At 41.0% G+C, this 23079-nt stretch overlaps 1 protein-coding gene across 6 annotated transcripts in view; it reads right to left on the bottom strand.

Moving 5' to 3' along the window:
- Nucleotides 1–23079, bottom strand: part of WDFY2 (WD repeat and FYVE domain containing 2) — a 148585-nt gene that overhangs the window by 90696 nt on the left and 34810 nt on the right. The gene's annotated exons all lie outside the window — the stretch shown is intronic.

Below are 23079 nucleotides of genomic sequence, written 5' to 3' on the forward strand. Positions count from 1 at the left end.
AATGTTAGGAGCAAAATGGGTTCCATCTCCATTTATGGTAAAGCTGCCCAGGGGATCTTGGAAGCAAGACAAATTTAAAAATGTAAATGGGTTTGCCTACAGCTCTAGCTCCAAAAGTATTATTGAGCTGGAAGACAGCTCCTTCAAAATGAATAAAGATCTTTCAGTGAAGATAATACCATGCAGTCAGACATACAACTGCCCTCTGTCAGCTGTATTGACTAAAGATCTGTCTTAAGAGTGTTTGAAAAGCTCCCCAGTACTATCCAAAGAGGAGACAACAATGAACTCTATTTGGGGACTACTTAAAAGTTCAGCTACTGGCTGCCTGATTGGAGTAAGTCTACTTGGACTTGGGCAGAATATAACAGGCAATTTAGGATAGAATATATTAATGCTGTATCCAAGGTTTGTTGAACTGCACAGTTTTCTGTGCTCATAGGATAAATGTATTTGCAAGTCTGCTTTGACCTCCATGGACTAGGTCTTTTCTTGCCTTAACAAAATGAAATCTTTAAAAAAAAAAATCGCTAAAAAATATCCATCAGCGACAATGCAGATGTGTTCACAAAGGCACATTGATCTGAAGTGAAAACTGAAATGTTTGCTTCCACCAACAAAAGCTTTATCCTCCTGTCATATTCAGATAGAGAAAACGTTGCTCTTGATAATAGCATTTCAAATTAAGCCAGAACCCTGATAATTCTGTCATCTTTGACAGAGATCCCTGTCGTTAGAAAGAAAAAGAAACTGAGCAAAATAAATTTACAAAAAAATACTACAGTATCATAACACCTCCCCCAAAGACTAACAGTACAGACCTGCTCCATCCACCTTTTGAGTGAGAGATGTGAGGTGAGAATGGCCCCTGCCAGTTAATAAGAGCTGGCCTCTAGGAGATTTCTGGAGGAACAGAAGGTTATTTAGGTTAGCAGCAACTAATTTGTAACCTAATTCCAGTGGCTTGTAACTAGTGGCCGGGAGTTTTTCCATTTCTATGAGAGAGTTAATAATGACAGAGGACACAAGAATAGAAGTGAGAGATGGTGACAGGAGATAGACAAATTACTTTGAAATTCACACAAAAAAAGAGAAAGCTTAAATCTTCTATCAATAAAATGGGGGGGGAAGGGAGAAAGGGCCCTGCATATTTGCAGTGAGGGCGACGAGAGGGTACAGACCCAATCCAGGCTTTGTATTTTTTATAGCAACTTTCACTGGAAAGTGACAAATTACCAGCTCAAACTCCAAGGTCTTTACTCACTACTTTTTACTCCAGAAAACTGTGAAATCAGGGAGAACGTGCCTCAATATGGACCAAGCAAGGACTTCAACATCGGACTATTGTTAAGTGCTAGGAGACAATAGCATAGCTATTCATCATTATATACTTATTGTCTTAGGTTCTTCTTTAGTCATCAGAGGAGGATTTGGTAACAGATTCAACCAAATCAATTACTGGTTTAAGGTAGACACACAAATGTGGACAATATATCCTATTTTATTCCATGTGTACTTAGTTACAGGTTAATAAAGCAAGTGTTAAAATTATTCAAGCATCCACTACCAAAAAAACCCTTAAAATATGCAGACCCCTACTAAACACAAAGTTGGGGACTTACTCCAGTATTATCTAGTACATTTTAGACTACCCTGACAAGCAAGCTCACTGTACTACTCATACCCTTCTATGTATGCAGCAAGTTATACAGATGTATTTTGTGCATTGGCATACAGCCTAAGATGGTCACATTCTTGTATCCTGGCACACCTATTTCTACATTTAATATTTACCTGAATGGGAGATTCCTTTAGAGATCACAGCACTTAATGCACCATATTTATAGAGAGTTTTGGATCATCTCAGTTTTGGTTCAGAAGGAATGATTCTGTAAATTTATTAAATAAATAAATAAAAAAAAAGCTGGGGGGTTGCCTGTATTTTCCCCTCAAGCTGCTGGGATTTCTTTTGATTTTTATAAGAGTCATGGAATTATTTTCATTAAAATTGGACATGGAGACATTTGCTAAAGTTTCTAGCACAATTAAAAGTCTTTAATGTTAAAGAGGAGATGTACTTATGTGAGGTGTTTAGAATGCTCCAGCATATAACCTCATTGACACAGTGTCTGGTATAAAGAGAGTTTAATGCAACATAATTCCCCCCCCTTTTCTTATTGCATGCACTGTTGTGAACATGAGCACAACTGTATATCCAAAATATGAGATTCATAACAGATCGAGGGAATTTTGTGCTTACATAGCTGCAAACTGATCAGTGGCCCCTTGCTCAACATTTTCCCCCTCACTGCAAGTAAGTAAATGCCACACTGATGTATACAGACACTTCTGTCTACAATGCAATGTCTTTACTTTTCAAAGCAATTATGAATTATTGCAGTCTTTAGAAAAAAATATTCATTTAAAAAAAAAAGCAAAAGTGACTAGACAGGATTAGAAAACCCAACATTCTTGTGAAGTCTACCTTATTATTTTTTTGAGGTATGAACTATACATTTTGTAAAATACATCAGCAAATCCCTCAAATTTTTTTTTCCCCATTAGCTCCTTCTCTTTTAGAATAGAGTAACCTGCCACAGAATTTCAGCGTAGTCAATTACCTCCAAATTCAGAGGCTTTAGTTCAGAAAGTAGAGAGGAACACAGGAGTGGCAGGGTGATCTCTCAATCTTGGCTAGGGAAGCATCCTTTCCCTAAGGAAACCCACTATCATTTGATCTCACTTGAGAAAAACATGTTTTTGTTCATAAGCAGTCCTTTTAGAACATCTAAAATGACAACGCATTAAAGAAGGCGCATTTCTTTGACTCATGAGACCTATTCTATTTTTAAAGTCTAATGTGTCAGTTTTCATGTACTGTACTCTGAAAAACATTCTTAGGGTCTTGTGGATTTGTCCTTATTGCAAAATTATCCAGAGTAAACAAGCAAGTTAAACCATTATCAAAAATTTCCTATATGAAAGCCCAAACTTAGTCCATTAAGCAGTGCATTTATACTGCTTAGCAAAACAAGCAGCGTATTCCATTCATTCCCTACTGCATATGCACCAGATTACTCAGGTGTACACAAGTCTGTAGGAGTGGTAAGATTTAGCCTTAAGAGGAACCAGAGCCAACTCTCAGCTGTTAATACCCTTGTCATATTATACTCCATATGCTAATCTCATCCCACTCAGATTTTGGAAGTCTCTTCAGATTCTTAAACCTTGGGTCGAGTGCTGTAGCTACCTTTAGAGCTCTCACATTGGTACCTTCTTTGCATTTTGTCAAATCTGCTGTGAAAGTGTTCTTAAAACGAACAACATTTGCCAAGTCATTATCCAAGACTGCTATAACATGAAATATATGGCAGAATGCAGGTAAAACACAGAGCAGTAGACATACAATTCTCCCACAAGGAGTTCAGTCACAAATTTAATTAATGCATTATTTTTTAACAAGCATCATCAGCATGGAAGCATGTCCTCTGGAATGGTGGCCGAAGCATGAAGGGGCATACCAATGTTGACCATATCTGACCCGTAAATACCTTGCAATGCTGGCTACAAAAGGGCCACATGAATGTCTGTTCTCACTTTCAGGTGACACTGTAAATAAGAAACAGGCAGCATTATCTCCCATAAATGTAAACAAACTTGTTTGTCTTAGCAAGTGGCTGAACAAGAAGTGGACTTGTAGGCTCTAAAGTTTTATATTGTATTGTTTTTGAGTGCAGTTATGTAACAAAAACAATCTACATTTATAAGTTGCACTTTCACAATAAAGAGATTGCACTACAGTACTTGTATGAGGTGAACTGAAAAATATTTATCAGTTTTACAGTGCAAATATTTATAATAAAAATATAAAGTAAGTATTCTACACTTTGTATTCTGTGCTGTAACTGAAATCAATATTTGAAAATGTAGAAAAACATCCAAAAATATTTAACAATAGAATACCAATTGAAATGTAACTGTGCGATTAATTGCGATTTTTAAAATTGCAATTAATTTGAGTTAATCACATGAGTTAACTGCAATTAATCAACAGCCCTCTTTGAAAATACTCTAGCTGAAAAAACAGCCTTCCAAACCTAAGAAAAATGTAATCCTTGCACAAAGTTTACCTCACTATCCTGAAAACAATGAAGAAAAACCTGATGATTTTACTTGACTGTCCAAACAAATCCTACCCACTCTAGAACCTTGTCTACACTGGGGATTCCAGCCACCAGTCTAGTTACACCAAAGGAATAAGACAGTAAATATTAATGACACTATACAAATCCCTCATCTTGAATACTGTGTGCAGTTCTGGTCAACCCATCTCAAAAAAAGATATGTTAGAATTGGAAAAAGTACAGAGAAGTGCAAAAGTTATTCAGGGTATGGAACCATTTTCTATATAAGGAGAGATTTAAAAAGACTGGGACTATCCAACTTGGAAAAGAGGCGATTAAGGGATGATATGACAGATGTCTATAAAATCATACTGGTGTGGAGAAAGCAAATAAGGAAGTGTTATTTACTCCTTCACAACAGGAGAACCAGGGGTCACTTGATGAAGTTAATAGGTAGCAGGTTTAAATCGAACATAAAGGAGTACTTCTTCACACAATGTACATTCAACCTGTGGAACTCATTGCCAGGGGATGTTGTGAAGGCTCAAAGAATAATTGGGTTAAAAAAAGAATTAGATAAGTTCAGGGAATATAGGTATATCAATGACCTTTAGCCAAGGTGGACAGACTGACTGCTAGAAGCCGGGACTGGTAGACAGGATAGATCACTGAAAAATTGCCCTGTTCAGCTCATTCCCTCTGAAGCATCTGGCACCAGCCACTGTCAGAAGACAGGGTACTGGACAAGATGGACGATTGGTCTGACCCAATACGGCCGTTCTTATGTTCTTAAACCTCTAATATAGACTAATAAAACAATCAAAAGTTGCACTAATGCAGCTTATCCCTACTTGCATACAGGGTTAGCTAAATACATGCAAATTGTGGCTTATAGGCTCCATCTGTCTACAGGAGTTTGAATTAGTACAGCTAACTAGTGACTGGTCACTGACAGCTGTATCTGGGGCAAATCCCTAGTGTTGGCAAGGCATGGGAGAGTGATCATGTAGAATTTGACAAAGATGGTTTGACAGCACATACGCACAGATATCTCCACCTAATGAGGTAGAACCCCATTGTTTGACAGTCTCCCCACATTTGGGCTAGCAGAAGTGTCATCAAATGTGGTCCATCACCATGGCAGTGTTCTGGGTGGTGACCCAACCACCATGGTAATTCTGTGCTGTACCAGAGTCTCTGCCTAACATCCGCATTTTCTTATCAGCTCTCCCATTCCCCCATCATACAGAACACTGAAAACAGAATTTAATGTCACATCATGAACCATTTATCTAATGCTGATTATGCCCCACAGAGACCATTTTATAGCGTGGTGAAACGAGAAGAAACACAGGAGAACATTCAATCAGTCATGGTATCTGACCCATCATCTGGTTACGTTAATATAAAGAAATATGGTCTCCGGCCACCTTTTCATTGTATGTGGAAAAGCCAACCTCTCTCTATTGTCTGATGTCTGTCTTCTCCTTCCCTCACATTCCACCCAGGTGCAAAGAGTGTCTGTCACTCTTAAGAAATTCAACTTCGTTTCATTTAGCCGCATATTGTAGCATCCTGCTATGGTGCAATTTCCCCCCAAAATCATATCGGTTATTGATAATCCTGCAATGCTGCTTATGGGAATTGGAGTGCATCTTGTGTCTGAATCTGGCCATGAACTGATCTACAGCTTCAGTTATTTTCAAGTTGTTCACGATCCACTTCAAGAGTAACGTCAGCTTGTCTTTTCACCTCACAATCAGCCTCTTTAGGTTGCCGGGTAACATTTGCACTAGGGACAGCCTCCTGCACATTGGACAGGGAATGGATGAGATAAGAAGGAGACTGGAACAGAGGGCAGTTGTGAGAAAAGACTGCTGATATGGCATTGTTATGTGGTTCTAGAATAACATGGATCAACACAAAAAGCTGTCTTCTGTGGTGGTATGCTAGACATCGGTCTGGCTTTTGTCCTATTTCAGAAGGGAGACTGATGTTGAGCACAACATAGTTTCCTCTGCCTTGTTCTAGCCAGTGTGTCTCTTCAAAAACAGTTGTCTCCAACACTAACTATTTACATGCGGTAGGGACGCCAGATGGACATCACTCTCTGAAGCAGTTTGCGCAGGAGACTGTCTTAGCCTCAGAAGACTCGATAGTTGTATTTCAGCAACTGTCCTCATTTTTAGCATATGACTGCTTCTCCTGCAACCTATCTTGCAGATCCAGCCGGTGGCAGTCAGGCCTACAACCCTATAAAAGGCCTGAGATTGCCTGTTAGTCAGCTATGGACATTAGCACCATCCTTTGTCTTAGGCTATGTTTTCCAGTGGCACAATAAAATAATAATAAAAATTCTGATAATGGAAATTCTTGTGTAAATGTGTTTTATCACAAGTAGTCAACAAAAATTTTAATAGCTGGAGCTGATAAACTTAATGTATCAAAAGCATGTTTAGCACTTCAAGAAGAAGAAAATCATCGCAGAGAAACTAAATGAATTCTTTGCTTCAGTCTTTACGGCTGAGGATGTTAGGGAGATTCCCAAACCTGAGCCGCCTTTTGTAGGTGACAAATCTGAGGAATTGTCACAGATTGAAGTGTCACTAGGGGAGGTTTTGGAATTAATTGATAAACTTAACAGTAACAAGTCACGGGGACCAGATGGCATTCACCCAAGAGTTCTGAAAGAACTCAAATGTGAAATTGTGGAACTATTAACTATGGCTTGTAACCTGTCCGTTACATCAGCTTCTGTACCCAATGACTGGAAGATAGCTAATGTAACGCGAATATTTAAAAAGGGCTCTAGAGGTGATCCTGCCAATTACAGACTGGTAAGTCTAACGTCAGTACCGGGCAAATTAGTTGAAACAATACTAAAGAATAAAATTGTCGGACACATAGAGGAACATAAATTGTTGCACAAAAGTCAGAATGGTTTCTGTAAAGGGAGATCATGTCTTACTCATCTATTAGAGTTCTTTGAAGGGGTCAACAAACATGTGGACAAGGGGGATCCAGTGGACATAGTGTACTTAGATATCCAGAAAGCCTTTGAGAAGGTCCCTCACCAAAGGCTCTTACGTAAATTAAGATGTCTTGGGATAAGAGGGAAGATCCTTTCATGGATTGAGAACTGGTTAATAGATAGGGAACAAAGGGTAGGAATAAATGGTACATTTTCAGAATGGAGAGGGGTAACTAGTGGTGTTCCCCAAGGGTCAGTCCTAGGACCAATCCTATTCAACTTATTCATAAATGATCTGGAGAAAGGGGTAAACAGTGAGGTGGCAAAGTTTGCAGATGATACTAAACTGCTCAAGATAGTTAAGACCAAAGCAGACTGTGAAGAACTTCAAAAAATATCTCACAAAACTAACTGATTGGGCAACAAAATGGCAAATGAAATTTAATGTGGATAAATGTAAAGTAATGCACATTGGAAAAAATAACCCCAACTATACATACAGTACGATGGGGGCTAATTTAGCTACAACTAATCAGGAGAAAGATCTTGGAGTCTCCGTGAATAGTTCTCTGAAGACGTCCACACAGTGTGCAGCGGCAGTCAAAAAAGCAAACGGGATATTAGGGATCAATAAAAAAGGGACAGAGAACAAGATGGAGAATATCTTATTGCCCTTATATAAATCCATGCTATGCCCAAATCTTGAATACTGCATACAGATGTGGTCTCCTCATCTCAAAAAAGATATACTGGCATTAGAAAAGGTTCAGAAGAGGGCAACTAAAATGATTAGGGGTTTGGAATGGGTCCCATATGAGAACAGATTAAAGAGGCTAGGACTTTTCAGCTTGGAAAAGAGGAGACTAAGGGGGTATATGATAGAGGTATATATAAAATCATGAGTGGTGTGGAGAAAGTGAATTAAGGAAAAGTTATTTACGTGTTCGCATAATATAAGAACTAGGGGCCACCAAATGAAATTAATGGGCAGCAGGTTTAAAACAAATAAGTTCTTCTTCACTCAGCGCACAGTCAACCTGTGGAACTCCTTGCCCAAGGAGGTTGTGAAGGCTAGAACTATAACAGGGTTTAAAAAAGAACTAGATAAATTCATGGAGGTTAAGTCTATTAATGGCTATTAGCCAGGATGGGTAAGGAATGATGTCCCTAGCCTCTGTTTGTCAGAGGGTGGAGATGGATGGCAGGAGAGAGATTACTTGATCATTAACTGTTAGGTTCACTCCCTCTGGGGCACCTGGTACTGGCCACTGTCCGTAGACAGGATACTGGGCTGCATGGACCTTTGGTCTGACCCAGTATGACCATTCTTATGTTCTTAAGAAGATATGGTCTCTGCCCTAAGGATCTTAACCAAGTCCCCCAATTCTGCCAAATTTACACACCTTGCTTTGCTTTACACATAAATAGTCCCACTAAAGTCATTGACCAGCATGACTTGACAGAGGGCGAGATAACAAGCAAAAGGGGATGGGACCCAAGAGGGCCAGTTACATGAACTAAGGTCATGGAGGTTAGTTGTGTTTGCACAGTATACACTTTGCTAGTTCCTTCATTTTTATTCAGTTTAATCTATTTTAAATTGGGTGTGGAATGTTAGAAGGATGAAGGTAAATGTTGTATAGACAGTTGTGAGATTTAAGAAGGAACCTGAGAATTCTAGTTTTTAGTTAAATTATATGAAGTACTTCAACATTAAGTTCAAATATTAGTTTTACTAATACAAATATTCCAGCTGAAATAGAGCATTCACCAAGCAGACAGGCACTGTAAAAGCAACATGCTGTTCAATCATTTTTTGGTGTGCTCAAATTCTATTTTTGAAGCAGCTGCAAGTTCACATTCAGCTTACACAACACTAACTCGAGTCTTGCTGTGTAAGATATTTTCCCAGCCAATTTATGTTGCTGTACACTAAAATGTAACTGCAGATTGCACAACAGCCAAAGACTTGGAAAAGTTTCAGTATCTAGAACTAAAGTTTCATGGCCTTGGCAATAGAAAGCTGTCTTACAATAACTATCCCCTGTATTTAAAATTTGAAAAAAAGAAATAGACATTCCTATATTTAAGTAATAAATCTTTCTTTAGAAAATAAACAGCTTTTGAAACAAATATCCCAAGTAAAAGTGGCCAAAACACAGACAGTGACTTGACCCACAGGCTGCATGTTATACAACAGCTCAGGAAAACTACGTGTCCCTCCAAAATGGCAGCCATCCCATTTTTGCAATTGCATAGCACAATCTCATTTTCACTTTCTCCTGTTATTTTTCTGGGTACATAGAACAGAAGATTTTCTGGGATGACCACTAAAACTAAAAAAGGATTTATATTTGGAGCTGGTGTACACTTGTTGCTTAGGCACAGAACCCAAAGTCGGGAAGTTCCAAGTTTTGATTCTGACTGTACTACAGTCTCTCCCATGGGGCCTGGAGCATGTTACAAGACATCTGTGTCTGTTTCTTAATCTTCAGAATGGACAAAGTAACTTGTTAACCTACTTTAGAGCACAAGTGTGAGGACTAGATATTGAGCCACTACTTGTAAAGCCCTGCAAAGTGGTAGCCACTAAAAGTTTAAGTTACTGAAGTAGTCCCAGCATATTACCCTGATATTCCATTGGCTAAACACATTCCAAAACAAGGCGGCTGTGGTAAATTTGTTTTGCCTGCATATGGAGGCAGTCAAGACAAGGGTTTTAAGTGATTGCCATCAAATCAAGAAGTGATTGCCATCAAATACAAGAAGTGGAAGGTTGGACATATGACCAGGGAAGAGTATAAAAATATTGCTCGGGCATGTAGGAATGTTATCAGGAGGGCCAAATCGCACCTGGAGCTGCAGCTAGCCAGAGATGTCAAGAGTAACAAGAAGGGTTTCTTCAGGTATGTTGGCAACAAGAAGAAAGCCAAGGAATGTGTGGGCCCCTTACTGAATGAGGGAGGCAACCTAGTGACAGAGGATGTGGAAAAAGCTAATGTACTCAATGCTTTTTTTGCCTCTGTTTTCACTAACAAGGTCAGCTCCCAGACTGCTGCGCTGGGCATCACAAAATGCGGAACAGATGGCCAGTCCTCTGTGGAGATAGAGGAGGTTAGGGACTATTTAGAAAAGCTGGACGTGCACAAGTCCATGGGGCCGGACGAGTTGCATCCGAGAGTGCTGAAGGAATTGGCGGCTGTGATTGCAGAGCCACTGGCCATTATCTTTGAAAACTCGTGGCGAACCGGGGAAGTCCCGGATGACTGGAAAAAGGCTAATGTAGTGCCAATCTTTAAAAAAGGGAAGAAGGAAGATCCTGGGAACTACAGGCCAGTCAGCCTCACCTCAGTCCCTGGAAAAATCATGGAGCAGGTCCTCAAAGAATCAATCCTGAAGCACTTGCATGAGAGGAAAGTGATCAGGAACAGCCAGCATGGATTCACCAAGGGAAGGTCATGCCTGACTAATCTAATCGCCTTTTACGATGAGATTACTGGTTCTGTGGATGAAGGGAAAGCAGTGGATGTATTGTTTCTTGACTTTAGCAAAGCTTTTGACACGGTCTCCCATAGTATTCTTGTCAGCAAGTTAAGGAAGTATGGGCTGGATGAATGCACTATAAGGTGGGTAGAAAGCTGGCTAGATTGTCGGGCTCAACGGGTAGTGATCAATGGCTCCATGTCTAGTTGGCAGCCGGTATCAAGTGGAGTGCCCCAAGGGTCGGTCCTGGGGCCGGTTTTATTCAATATCTTCATAAATGATCTGGAGGATGGTGTGGATTGCACTCTCAGCAAATTTGCGGATGATACTAAACTGGGAGGAGTGGTACACACTCTGGAGGGGAGGGATAGGATACAGAAGGACCTAGACCAATTGGAAGATTGGGCCAAAAGGAATCTGATGAGGTTCAATAAGGATAAGTGCAGGGTCCTGCACTTAGGACGGAAGAACCCAATGCACAGCTACAGACTAGGGACCGAATGGCTAGGCAGCAGTTCTGCGGAAAAGGACCTAGGGGTGACAGTGGACGAGAAGCTGGATATGAGTCAGCAGTGTGCCCTTGTTGCCAAGAAGGCCAATGGCATTTTGGGATGTATAAGTAGGGGCATAGCGAGCAGATCGAGGGACGTGATCGTTCCCCTCTATTCGACATTGGTGAGGCCTCATCTGGAGTACTGTGTCCAGTTTTGGGCCCCACACTTCAAGAAGGATGTGGATAAATTGGACAGAGTCCAGCGAAGGGCAACAAAAATGATTAGGGGACTGGAACACATGAGTTATGAGGAGAGGCTGAGGGAGCTGGGATTGTTTAGCCTGCAGAAGAGAAGAATGAGGGGGGATTTGATAGCTGCTTTCAACTACCTGAAAGGGGGTTCCAAAGAGGATGGCTCTAGACTGTTCTCAATGGTAGCCGATGACAGAACGAGGAGTAATGGTCTCAAGTTGCAGTGGGGGAGGTTTAGATTGGATATTAGGAAAAACTTTTTCACTAAGAGGGTGGTGAAACACTGGAATGCGTTACCTAGGGAGGTGGTAGAATCTCCTTCCTTAGAGGTTTTTAAGGTCAGGCTTGACAAAGCCCTGGCTGGGATGATTTAACTGGGAATTGGTCCTGCTTTGAGCAGGGGGTTGGACTAGATGACCTTCTGGGGTCCCTTCCAACCCTGATATTCTATGATTCTATGAAATATGTCTTAAGTTTATAGATCTCATACTTTTTTGTTAAAAGAGCAAAGCTTCACAACGGTTTCAATGAGGCTTCTGTATTGGTTCTCCTTATCACAGTTCTGGGAACAGGAAGGTTCCAGAACAAGTTGTTCTTCCACCCTCAATAATTATCTTAAAAGGACTATATAGAGACCCCAAATCAACACTTTATTGAACACTGTATTTCTGTGGTCTGCAGTAAAGGTGATCAAAGAATACAATTTTCACTTGTCCAGCAAACATAAGAGAGACACTCCCTACATTCAGTTACCTATTAAATACTATGCCTCTGGCTACACAAAAAATGATGAAATATTGATTTTTCCACTCAGATGTTTTATCCACTGGAACAATGAACTGGTTCCTACTTTTTTTTTTTTTTAAATAAAGAGAGATGACATGACGATTATGATTTACATTTGTTTTATTTCTGTTACATTGGCACCTAGAATAGTATCAAGGCTGGGGCCCACCTTGTATGTGTATGGATGTAGCACAAAGTCAGAGTCTCACCCAACGACAGTATGGATCAATTACTCTTTTAAAAAAAAAAAAAAGAACTTGACAATGAAATATTATGACCAGGTTAACTTTTGCAAGCAAAGAAAGTTGTCCATGTTTTTCCTACCACTATTTCAGTCTCAACTCATTAATATTTGAAAGAAAAAGACAGCAGCAGAGAACTGATTGCACTTGACCAGTTCGGATACTGTGCAATGAAGGGGGGAACGGAAGGAGAATTAAATAAATTTGTATCAAGCTGTGCACTACTTTATACTCTGACAGTGTATTTTATACTCTGTGCAGTTATCGTCTTGTTTATTTCTCAGACAGAACATCCACTAGAGATGGTGTCACTGTAAAGACCAGCCAAGTCATTCTTGTGATGTGCCTAGAATGCTTCAGGTCCAGGAGTAGGAGTCTTGTCTCCTGGTCATGACCAATGCTGTAATATAGCTACGCCCTTCATAATATATATCCTCGTTTTGCTTATTAATCTATCATGGGACCAGAAAGTACAATGAAAAGACATGCCAGACAAAGGTCAATACTGTAAGATGGAAAGGTAAACGCTAGTTACTATCAGATGTATTTTTAGATTGAAGTTACACCTGTGCTTGTCATACTGCCACAATCAAAGGTCTGACAGATTCTATTATAATTTCCAGGATTTGACAACTGGGAAGTAGAAGTCTGGTCTGTGCTGATATATGCAAGAGACACTGAACCCTTAAGAGTACACAGGGCAAAAGAGAAAGCAATAGAGTTTTGTTCTCCGGAAGTTTTAAAAAACACTTTTAAAGTAAGCCCACAGGACAGAGGGATCGCTTCAGTCCAAACACTTTCTCCTCCTTTCCCAATTCAAATACCTGAGTAACTTTAGTTACTAAAAAAGCTTCTTTAGATGATCATGCAGGCTTGCTGTGTAATCAGTAACTTACTGGAAATGTACTATAGAAGTCTATTGGATCAGTTATTTGCAAGCCAAAAATACTACACAGCCCATGGTATAGGAGACTAAAACAATGAGTGTATGGGGTCAGTCTGTTTATCAAGATGTTTCTGAAGAGAGACGTGAATCTTTAACAGTTTCTTCAGAGCCATTATGGGCTACTGAACTTGGTTTTAAAACTTTATCATTTATGCATGCTTCACTCTATAGAAAAATGAATTCATTAGATACCCTACTTGCAATTTAATCTCATGTTTTTGAACTTACTGCATGCAAATTAGCCACATCCCTTTTTAAAATGTAATGCACTGAGAATAGAATGACAGATTACTGTTAGAGAGAATGTCAACAGTTTAACTTGCAGCAAAAGATGGATGTTCATTCCAAAGTTTCTCTACAGAAGTAATAAATTAAGCTTCTAGTGGGAATTTATGACACTGTCTAGACACAATGCAATCAATGGTGAAGATTCACACTATGCTGGAAGAGATGCAGGAGCAGAGGCACAATGTTATGAAGGAAAATAAGAGACTGGATCACAAAGGCAGATGTACCTTTAGACCCCAACGTTGGCTAGATTTCTCTCTCAGCACACCAGAAGCCACAATACACACTCACTTAGAGGGGTACAACCATGTTATCACTTGGATATGGAAACATCTCCTCTTGGTCCCTACTCTCAGTGCAAAGATTTGCAACATCATAGTTCAGAAGAGTTGCTATACTGAGTATTATAACCATCTCACACCACTTCTTTGAAGTGGTTGAGGAAGGGACTCTTTTATATGTTAAAACTGATATCTACTTTATTGTGAATACTTCTGAAGAGCTTAGAGTGACTAGTGTATTAGAAAGAGGATCAACATCTTTATAAGGATTTGTAAGGCAAAACTAAAGAGGAACATGCATGTTTTGTTAAATTCTGAAATTATATTGTCAGCATTTGTATTATATGTAGTAAGCAACCATGTATACACGAGATGGAAAGCTTAAAAAAAAATCGAAGGGAAAATTGTTTCTCTGTGTTCCCACAGCTTTGAGGGGAAAAAAAAATCTGACAAGAGCCTGAACATATTTGAGGGCAGGTAAACAGCTTGTTTATCTGCTTTTAACCTTACTATATAAATGAACTGAAAAACTAGTTACCTCTCTTGCTTTACACACAAATGAGAATATTAGTATTTAATGCACTATATTACTGTAACTAATTATCTATTTCTTCTGATTGTTTTATAGGTGCAGGAAAATACAGCTGCATATCTTAATACAGTTAGCCACAAGAGAAAGATACTCAAAGATGTTACATGGGGGAGGTTGGATGCTTACAGCTGTGTGTAAAAAAGTAATTTCTTTATATTTTCTAATGGCCACCTACTATTTTTCCACAAAAGTCTTACATATGTTAAGAAAACCCTGAAGCAGGTTTTTTTTTTAATCCCACCGTTAATATGTTTTATTGTTTGTAGGGACTACGTTGTGCACCACCCCATACCTTTGGGAACACTAGCTAGCTCTGACCCAGTTTAAGATTATGGTGGGAGGTGAACATGTCTATTTGGGATGGACATATCTAGTTTATGAGCCACACCAGCCACACCATGCTATCTTTAAGGCTTTGCTCTCCTAGATAAAATGCCTGTCTGCTTAACTAGTGTACCAAGGCTTCCTGGAGGACAGCCCATCTCTAGTCCCTCAAGCTGGCCGTTGAATGTAAACAATGAATATGATGGAGTGGAAAGAATTCCTTTGGTTTTACCGTTTACTTTCATTTCAAGGAGGAGGATTTGACATGACTCAGCCTTGTCTTCGTCATGTGTGCTTAAAAATGATGGAGTCTAAATTAGCTGTCAGCACTCAAGAAATGCCTTGGAGTCATTGTGGCTAGTTCTCCGAGAACATCCACTCAATATACAGTGGAAGTCAAAAAAGCAAACAGAACGTTGAGAATCATTAAGAAAGGGATAGATAATAAGGCAGAAAATATCATATTGCCGCTATATAAATCCATGGTAAGTCCACATCTTGAATACTGCGTGCAGATGTGGTTGCCCCATATCGAAAAAGATATATTGGAATTGGAAAAAGTTCAGAAAAGGGCAACAAAAATTATTAGGGGTATGGCACGGCTTCCACATGAGGAGAGATTAATAAGACTGGGACTTTTCAGCTTGGAAAAGAGAAGACTAAGGGGGGAAATGACAGAGATCTATAAAATCATGACTGGTGTGGAGAAAGTAAATAAGGAAATGTTATTTACTCCTTCTCATAACACAAGAACTAGAGGTCACCAAATGAAATTAATAGGCAGCAGGTTTAAAACAAACAAAGGGAAGTATTTTTTTCCACACAATGCACAGTTAACCTGTAGAACTCCTTGCCAGACGATGCTGTGAAGGCCAAGACTAACAGGGTTCAAAAAAGACCTAGATAAATTGATGGAGGATAGGTCCATCAATGACTATGAGCCAGGATGGGCAGAGATAGTGTCCCTAGCCTCTATTGGCCAGAAGCTGGGAGTGGGTGACAAGGAATGGATCACTTGAGGATTACCTGTTCTGTTCATTCCGTCTGGAGCACCTGGCATTGGCTACTGTCAGAAGACAGGATCCTGGGCTAGATGGGACCTTTGGTCTGACCCAGTATGGCTGTTCTTATGTTCTTAACTTCTGGCAGTCAGAGATATAGAAGCACCCTGAACATGGGGTTGTGTCCCTGACCATTTTGGCTAATAGGCACTGATGGATTTATCCTCCATGAACTTATCTAAGTTCTTTTTTGAACCCAGTTATAGTTTTGGCCTTGACATCATCCACAGGCAATGAGATCCACAGCTTGACTGCGCACTGGGTGAAGAAATACTTCCTTTTGTTTGTTTTAAACCGGCTGCCTATTCATTTCATTGGGTGGCACATGGTTCTTATGTTGTGAAGGGGTAAACAACACTTCCTTATTTACTTTCTCCACATCAGTGATCATTTTATAGACCTCTATCACATCCCCCTTAGTCTTCTTTTTTCCAAGCTGAAAAGTCCAAGTCTTATTAATCTCGCCTCATATGACAGCCATTCCATACCCGTAATCATTTTTGTTGCCCTTTTCTGAACCTTTTCCAATTCCAATATATCTTTTTTGAGATGAGGCAACTACATCTGCATGCAGTATTCAAGATGTGGGCGTACCATGGATTTATATAGAGGCAATATATTTTCTGTCTTATTATCTATCCCTTTCCTAATGATTCCTAACACTGTTAGATTTATTTGTTTACCATCTTGCAGACAATTATCTGAACAGTATTTTTTGTTGTTTAACCAGGCTATGGCTATTTATTGTGCATTTTAATATTTTAGACATATCTACCAAAGCCAGATATTCAAGTTGAGATACTTTAAAAATAATTAAAGTTTCTGGTTTTGCTTGACACATTTAAACCTAATAACATAGTTTTTACTAGTATGGAGCAAGATGGCATCAGTATCCCAAAAGACCACAATCCACCTGTGTCAAGGTTCCTTCCCCACTCTGAACTCTAGGGTACAGATGTGGGGACCTGCATGAAAACCTCCTAAGCTTACTTTTACCAGCTTAGGTTAAAACTTCCCCAAGGTACAAACTATTTTACCTTTTGCCCTTGGACTTTCGCTGCCAGCACCAAACGTCTAACTGGGTTTATTATTGGAAAAGAGCCGTTTGGAAACGTCTTACCCCCCAAAATCCTCACCAAAACCTTGCACTCCCTTTCCTGGGGAAGGTTTGATAAAAATCCTCACCAATTTGCATAGGTGACCACAGACCCAAACCCTTGGATCTTAAGAACAATGAAAAGAAGCATTTAGTTTCTTACAAGAAGAATTTTAATAGAAGTAAAAAGAATCACCTCTGTAAAATCAGGATGGTAAATACCTTACAGGGTAATTAGATTCAAAACATAGAGAATCCCTCTAGGCAAAACCTTAATTTACAAAAAGTCACAAACACAGGAATATCCATTCTATTCAGCACAGCTTATTTCCTCAGCCATTTAAAGAAATCATAATCTAACGCTTATCTAGCTAGATTACTTACTGAGTTCTAAGACTCCATTCCTGTTCTGTCCCCGGCAAAAGCATCACACAGACAGACCCAGACCCTTTTGTTTCTCCCCCGCTCCAGCTTTGAAAGTATCTTGTCTCCTCATTGGTCATTGTGGTCAGGTGCCAGCAAGGTTATCCTAGCTTCTTAACCCTTTACAGGTGAAAGGGTTTTTCCTCTGGCCAGGAGGGATTTTAAAGGTGTTTACCCTTCACTTTATATTTATGACAACCTGGTTAAGTGGTGGCCCAGATAGTTCAGGACACATAACAGGTTAACTTAGACTCTTCGAACTAATATATGAAAAGCATATCTAAAGCTGATCAATAAGTGCATTACAATAAATGCCTGGCAGAATGTGTATAGGGAGTTAGCATTGGATAAATTCTATTTTATGCACTGCGCTACACAGTTGGCTTGAACTGTTATGTCAGTGCATTAGTAAAGATGCAGAGTACATTATCCACCGTACAATTCTTTGAGATCCACCATAGGCTGAGTGTAAATATACAAATAATAGATAACTTGTAGTCAGGTTCCTGTTACACCTCTTATTTCTTAACACAGATGCAATTTCCCCTACAGGGCATCTTAATGTCTCCAAACTGCTATTAAAAAAAAAAAAAAGAAACAAAAAGGATGACTTCTGTCATTTCATTATAAAAACTGAGATCACAGGGTTACCCACGGAGCTACTTGGAGGATCTTTGTCAGAGTTGAGACCTTTTCTTCACAATGGAATCTGAAAAGTGGGAGTGATTCATTCCGCAAAATATAAGTATATGGCTATATTACTTGACAGAGTGCTTGCAACCTTACTTCACAACTTTCCTATGCAGTACTTGCTGTGGGTGGTGACTGAATGGGGCAGGGGGAACCATACTTCTAGCTACTTCCCAGCCTGTTGAAACCACAGGATGATACTAGAAGCATATTGTAATTGAAATGCTGACCCCAGCTGGCATCAGATTTTAAATGCTAATTCTAGGTACAGTGCAGTTAGGAACCACCTTCTGGAGTAGTAATTCCTTGTGCATGAAATCAGCTCACAGCATCTGCTGGGGAATGGGATGAGATGAAATGGGGGAAGGGAGGCAGGTAATGAGGGAATAAGGGGAGTTCTTTATGTTTCAGCTGTCTCTTAAATTAATCCTTTGGAAAGTACTGAATTGATGTCTGAGTAGCTTGTGGCAGTTGAGCCAGGAATTACAGGGTTGTTTCTTACACAATTTTTTTGTGGGCCAGGGGCTAGGGTGAGGAGGGGGGAAGGGGAGAAAGGGAGGAGGAGAACACACAGACCACTCTGCCAATAGTGACAGTTAAGCCACTATGGAAAAGGCCATAACAACAGGTCTAATTACCCAACAGGTCTAATTACCAAGAGATTTGCTTCCCCACAGACTAGAACTATCATTTTCTTTTAATATGACTTCATACTCTGCAGCATTATTTTCATTTTTACATTCTTCTGTACTAGCGTTTGAGGCATAAAAACATTTACTGAAGAGCTCCAGGGAGAAAGACTAGAATCCAATAAGTCTCTTCCAGCTCTAATAGCTACTAATGAGTGAATTATGTCTAGCTGTACAAGTGAATGTGAAATCTGTTGATGGGCATATGCACTTGACAGACAGTTATCAAAAAATTCTACTCAGTACTCATTAAAGCAAACTGAAGCAGTGAGGCAAGTTTGTTATTAAAAGGTAGCAGGAGTTACACTTGACATGGGGAAAAGAAAAAAAAAAAGACACAGAAGAGTTATGATCCTAAATGCTAAAGGATTTATGGCTTATTTCAGACTTTACACAGGAACCCTCATGATCGATGTTGTAGAATATAAACGGGAGCCAGATGAGGTGCCTGGGAATATACTGGTCCAACCATTCCACAAATGGCTCCTTAAAGGCATACCCAAGGAACACTGATGCGACACCTGAATGAAAGACTGAATCAGACTGAACGTGCCGCTGTAGAACTGTAGTGTAGATGCTTTTAGATGCTTTTCCCAAAAAAATTCTTCCATCAATCTAGCTGTGTTTACACCAGGGATTAGGTCAACCTAACTACCGTGCTCAGGGTGTGACATTTTTCATGGCCCTGAGCAACATAGCTAGGTTGATCTGATTTTTAAAATGCAGACCAGGCCCTCATATTTCCCAGTTTGTTTTGTTGTGCCACAACCATTTGGGGGGGGGGGGGGGCAGGGGCTGAGGGTGTGTTGATTTATTTACGTTTGTCTGGAGTATTGGGGGGAGGGATAGCTCAGTGGTTTGAGTGTTGGCCTGCTAAACCCAGGGTTGTGAGTTCAATCCTTGAGGAGGCCATTTAAGGATCTGGGGCAAAAATTGGGGATTGGTCCTGTTTTGAGCAGGGAGTTGGACTAGATGACCTTCTGAGGTCCCTTCCAACTATGATATTTTATGATCCTAGAAGGAAGAAACACTTGCTTTCCCCTAACGCCAGCCCTGTCTTTTATATGCAGAAAAGCAGTTGAGGCACAGGTGAGCTGTGGAGTTTTTATAGCATGCTGGAGTGGGCCTCAGAAAGAAAAAGGTTGAGAACCACTGTATATGGGGCTACACCTAGGTCAAAGAGGTCAACAATTTTAATTAGAAATCATTGAACACTGGGAATCTCAATCCCAATTGGTTGACTAATAGTTCTTATCTCTTAGCTGTAAGTTATTAACATGGAAAGCTTCACCACAGTGGCCCCCACGGCAGAATTCACAATCTAGAAGTCTCTTGGTAACCATAGCAGCTCCCTCCATCACTGCTTCTAAGAGCAGCATTCCTCTCCTGACTCTCCTGTTCTTTAACATGCCTCAGCCAGGCTACTTCTCTTCCCAGGCTTTAGCTCCAGCACTCAATTACCAACAATCCTTATTTGACTACTTCCTCCTTCTCCCCAACCTCCATACAGTTAGGTCTAAATCACTTACCTAAAATATACAATTCAGGCTGAAGAAAGAAACCATCCAAACCTCTATTTTCAGAGTGGGGTTTGCTAGTATCGATCATACTTTTTTTCCTTGCAGCAGCTTGCATTTTCAGAAATCGTGAGTATCCCCAATTAACTGGACTGCTCTAACCCACTTCTGGCCCCTTTCCTCACCCATCAGGAATTGACAGTTTCAGAAAGATCACTTCAAAGTGATGAGGCAACAAAAGAGCAGCCTCCTTCACTCCGTTGCCCATCATCTCAGTCTGCAGGAATGAAGATATTTCTGTTCTGTTTGATGCCATCTACTGCTCTGATCCTTCCAGTCTGCTCATTTGCCTAAACTGCATACACAAATACCCAAAACCAGCATGTCTTCATTATTCACAACAACAGTGTTCTTTTAATAAAGTTTGAGCAGAAAAGAGACCAATTCAACAACAAATGGTTAGGACTATGAATGGTTCGCGGAAATAGTTGTGGAATGAAAAAACTGCTAGGAAACAGGATAAAGCAGGCAGTAATATTTTTAAATTTCTTAATGGCAACATTTGTCAGATACCAGTAGATTTTGATGATTTAGGTATTAGAATACCACAGATGCACAGGGTACTTTACATCCTGTCTCAAAGATTTTCCATTCTAAGTTGCCTTCATTCTTCATCATTGCCTTGTATTAATTCACTTCTGGAGATCTATATCTAATAGCACACTCTGTGGGTATGTCTACACTACGAAATTAGGTCGAATTTATAGAAGTCAGTTTTTTAGAAATCGGTTTTATATATTCGAGTGTGTGTGTCCCCACAGAAAATGCTCTAAGTGCATTAAGTGCATTAACTCGGAGGAGCGCTTCCACAGTACCGAGGCAAGCGTCGACTTCCGGAGCGTTGCACTGTGGGTAGCTATCCCACAGTTCCCGCAGTCTCCGCTGCCCATTGGAATTCTGGGTTGAGATCCCAATGCCTGATGGGGCTAAAACATTGTCGCGGGTGGTTCTGGGTACATATCGTCAGGCCCCCGTTCCCTCCCTCCCCCCATGAAAGCAAGGGCAGACAATCATTTCGCGCCTTTTTTCCTGAGTTACCTGTGCAGACGCCATACCACAGCAAGCATGGAGCCAGCTCAGGTAACCGTCACTCTATGTCTCCTGGGTGCTGGCAGACGCGGTACGGCATTGCTACACAGTAGCAGCAACCCCTTGCCTTGTGGCAGCAGACGGTACAGTACGACTGGTAGCCGTCATCGTCATGTCTGAGGTGCTCCTGGTCGCCTATGTGAGGTCGATCAGGAGCGCCTGGGCAGACATGGGCGCAGGGACTAAATTTGGAGTGACTTGAGCAGGTCATTCTCTTTAGTCCTGCAGTCAGTCCTATTGAACCGTCTTATGGTGAGCAGGCAGGCGATACGGACTGCTAGCAGTCGTACTGTACCATCTTCTGCCGAGCAGCCATGAGATGTGGATGGCATGCAGTCCTTCTGCACCGTCTGCTGCCAGCCAAAGATGTAAAAGATAGATGGAGTGGATCAAAACAAGAAATAGACCAGATTTGTTTTGTACTCATTTGCTTCCCCTCCTCCCCTGTCTAGGGGACTCATTCTTCTAGATCACACTGCAGTCACTTACAGAGAAGGTGCAGCGAGGTAAATCTAGCCATGTATCAATCAGAGGCCAAGCTAACCTTCTTGTTCCAATAAGGACAATAACTTAGGTGCACCATTTCTTATTGGAACCCTCCGTGCAGTCCTGCCTGAAATACTCCTTGATGTACAGGCACACCCTTTGTTGATTTTAGCTCCCTGAAGCCAACCCTGTAAGCCGTGTCGTCAGTCGCCCCTCCCTCTGTCAGAGCAACGGCAGACAATCGTTCCGCGCCTTTTTTCTGTGCGGACGCCATACCAAGGCAAGCATGGAGGCCGCTCAGCTCACTTTCGCAATTAGGAGCACATTAACCACCACACGCATTATCCAGCAGTATATGCAGCACCAGAACATGGCAACGCAATACCGGGCGAGGAGGCGACGTCAGCGCGGTCCCGTGAGTGATCAGGACATGGACACAGATTTCTCTGAAAGCATGGGCCCTGACAATGCATGCATCATGGTGCTAATGGGGCAGGTTCATGCTGTGGAATGCCGATTCTGGGCTCGGGAAACAAGCACAGACTGGTGGGACCGCATAGTGTTGCAGGTCTGGGACGATTCCCAGTGGCTGCGAAACTTTCGCATGCGTAGGGGCACTTTCATAGAACTTTGTGACTTGCTTTCCCCTGCCCTGAAGAGCATGAATACCAAGATGAGAGCAGCCCTCACAGTTGAGAAGCGAGTGGCGATAGCCCTGTGGAAGCTTGCAACGCCAGACAGCTACCGGTCAGTTGGGAATCAATTTGGAGTGGGCAAATCTACTGTGGGGGCTGCTGTGATGCAAGTAGCTCACGCAATCAAAGATCTGCTGATATCAAGGGTAGTGACCCTGGGAAATGTGCAGGTCATAGTGGATGGCTTTGCTGCAATGGGATTCCCTAACTGTGGTGGGGCTATAGACGGAACCCATATCCCTATCTTGGCACCGGAGCACCAAGCCGCCGAGTACATAAACCGCAAGGGGTACTTTTCGATAGTGCTGCAAGCTCTGGTGGATCACAAGGGACGTTTCACCAACATCAACGTGGGATGGCCGGGAAAGGTGCATGATGCTCACATCTTCAGGAACTCTGGTCTGTTTCAAAAGCTGCAGGAAGGGACTTTATTCCCAGACCAGAAAATAACTGTTGGGGATGTTGAAATGCCTATATGTATCCTTGGGGAC

Source organism: Lepidochelys kempii, chromosome 1, assembly GCF_965140265.1.
Source record: "Lepidochelys kempii isolate rLepKem1 chromosome 1, rLepKem1.hap2, whole genome shotgun sequence".
Classification (NCBI taxonomy): domain Eukaryota; kingdom Metazoa; phylum Chordata; order Testudines; family Cheloniidae; genus Lepidochelys; species Lepidochelys kempii.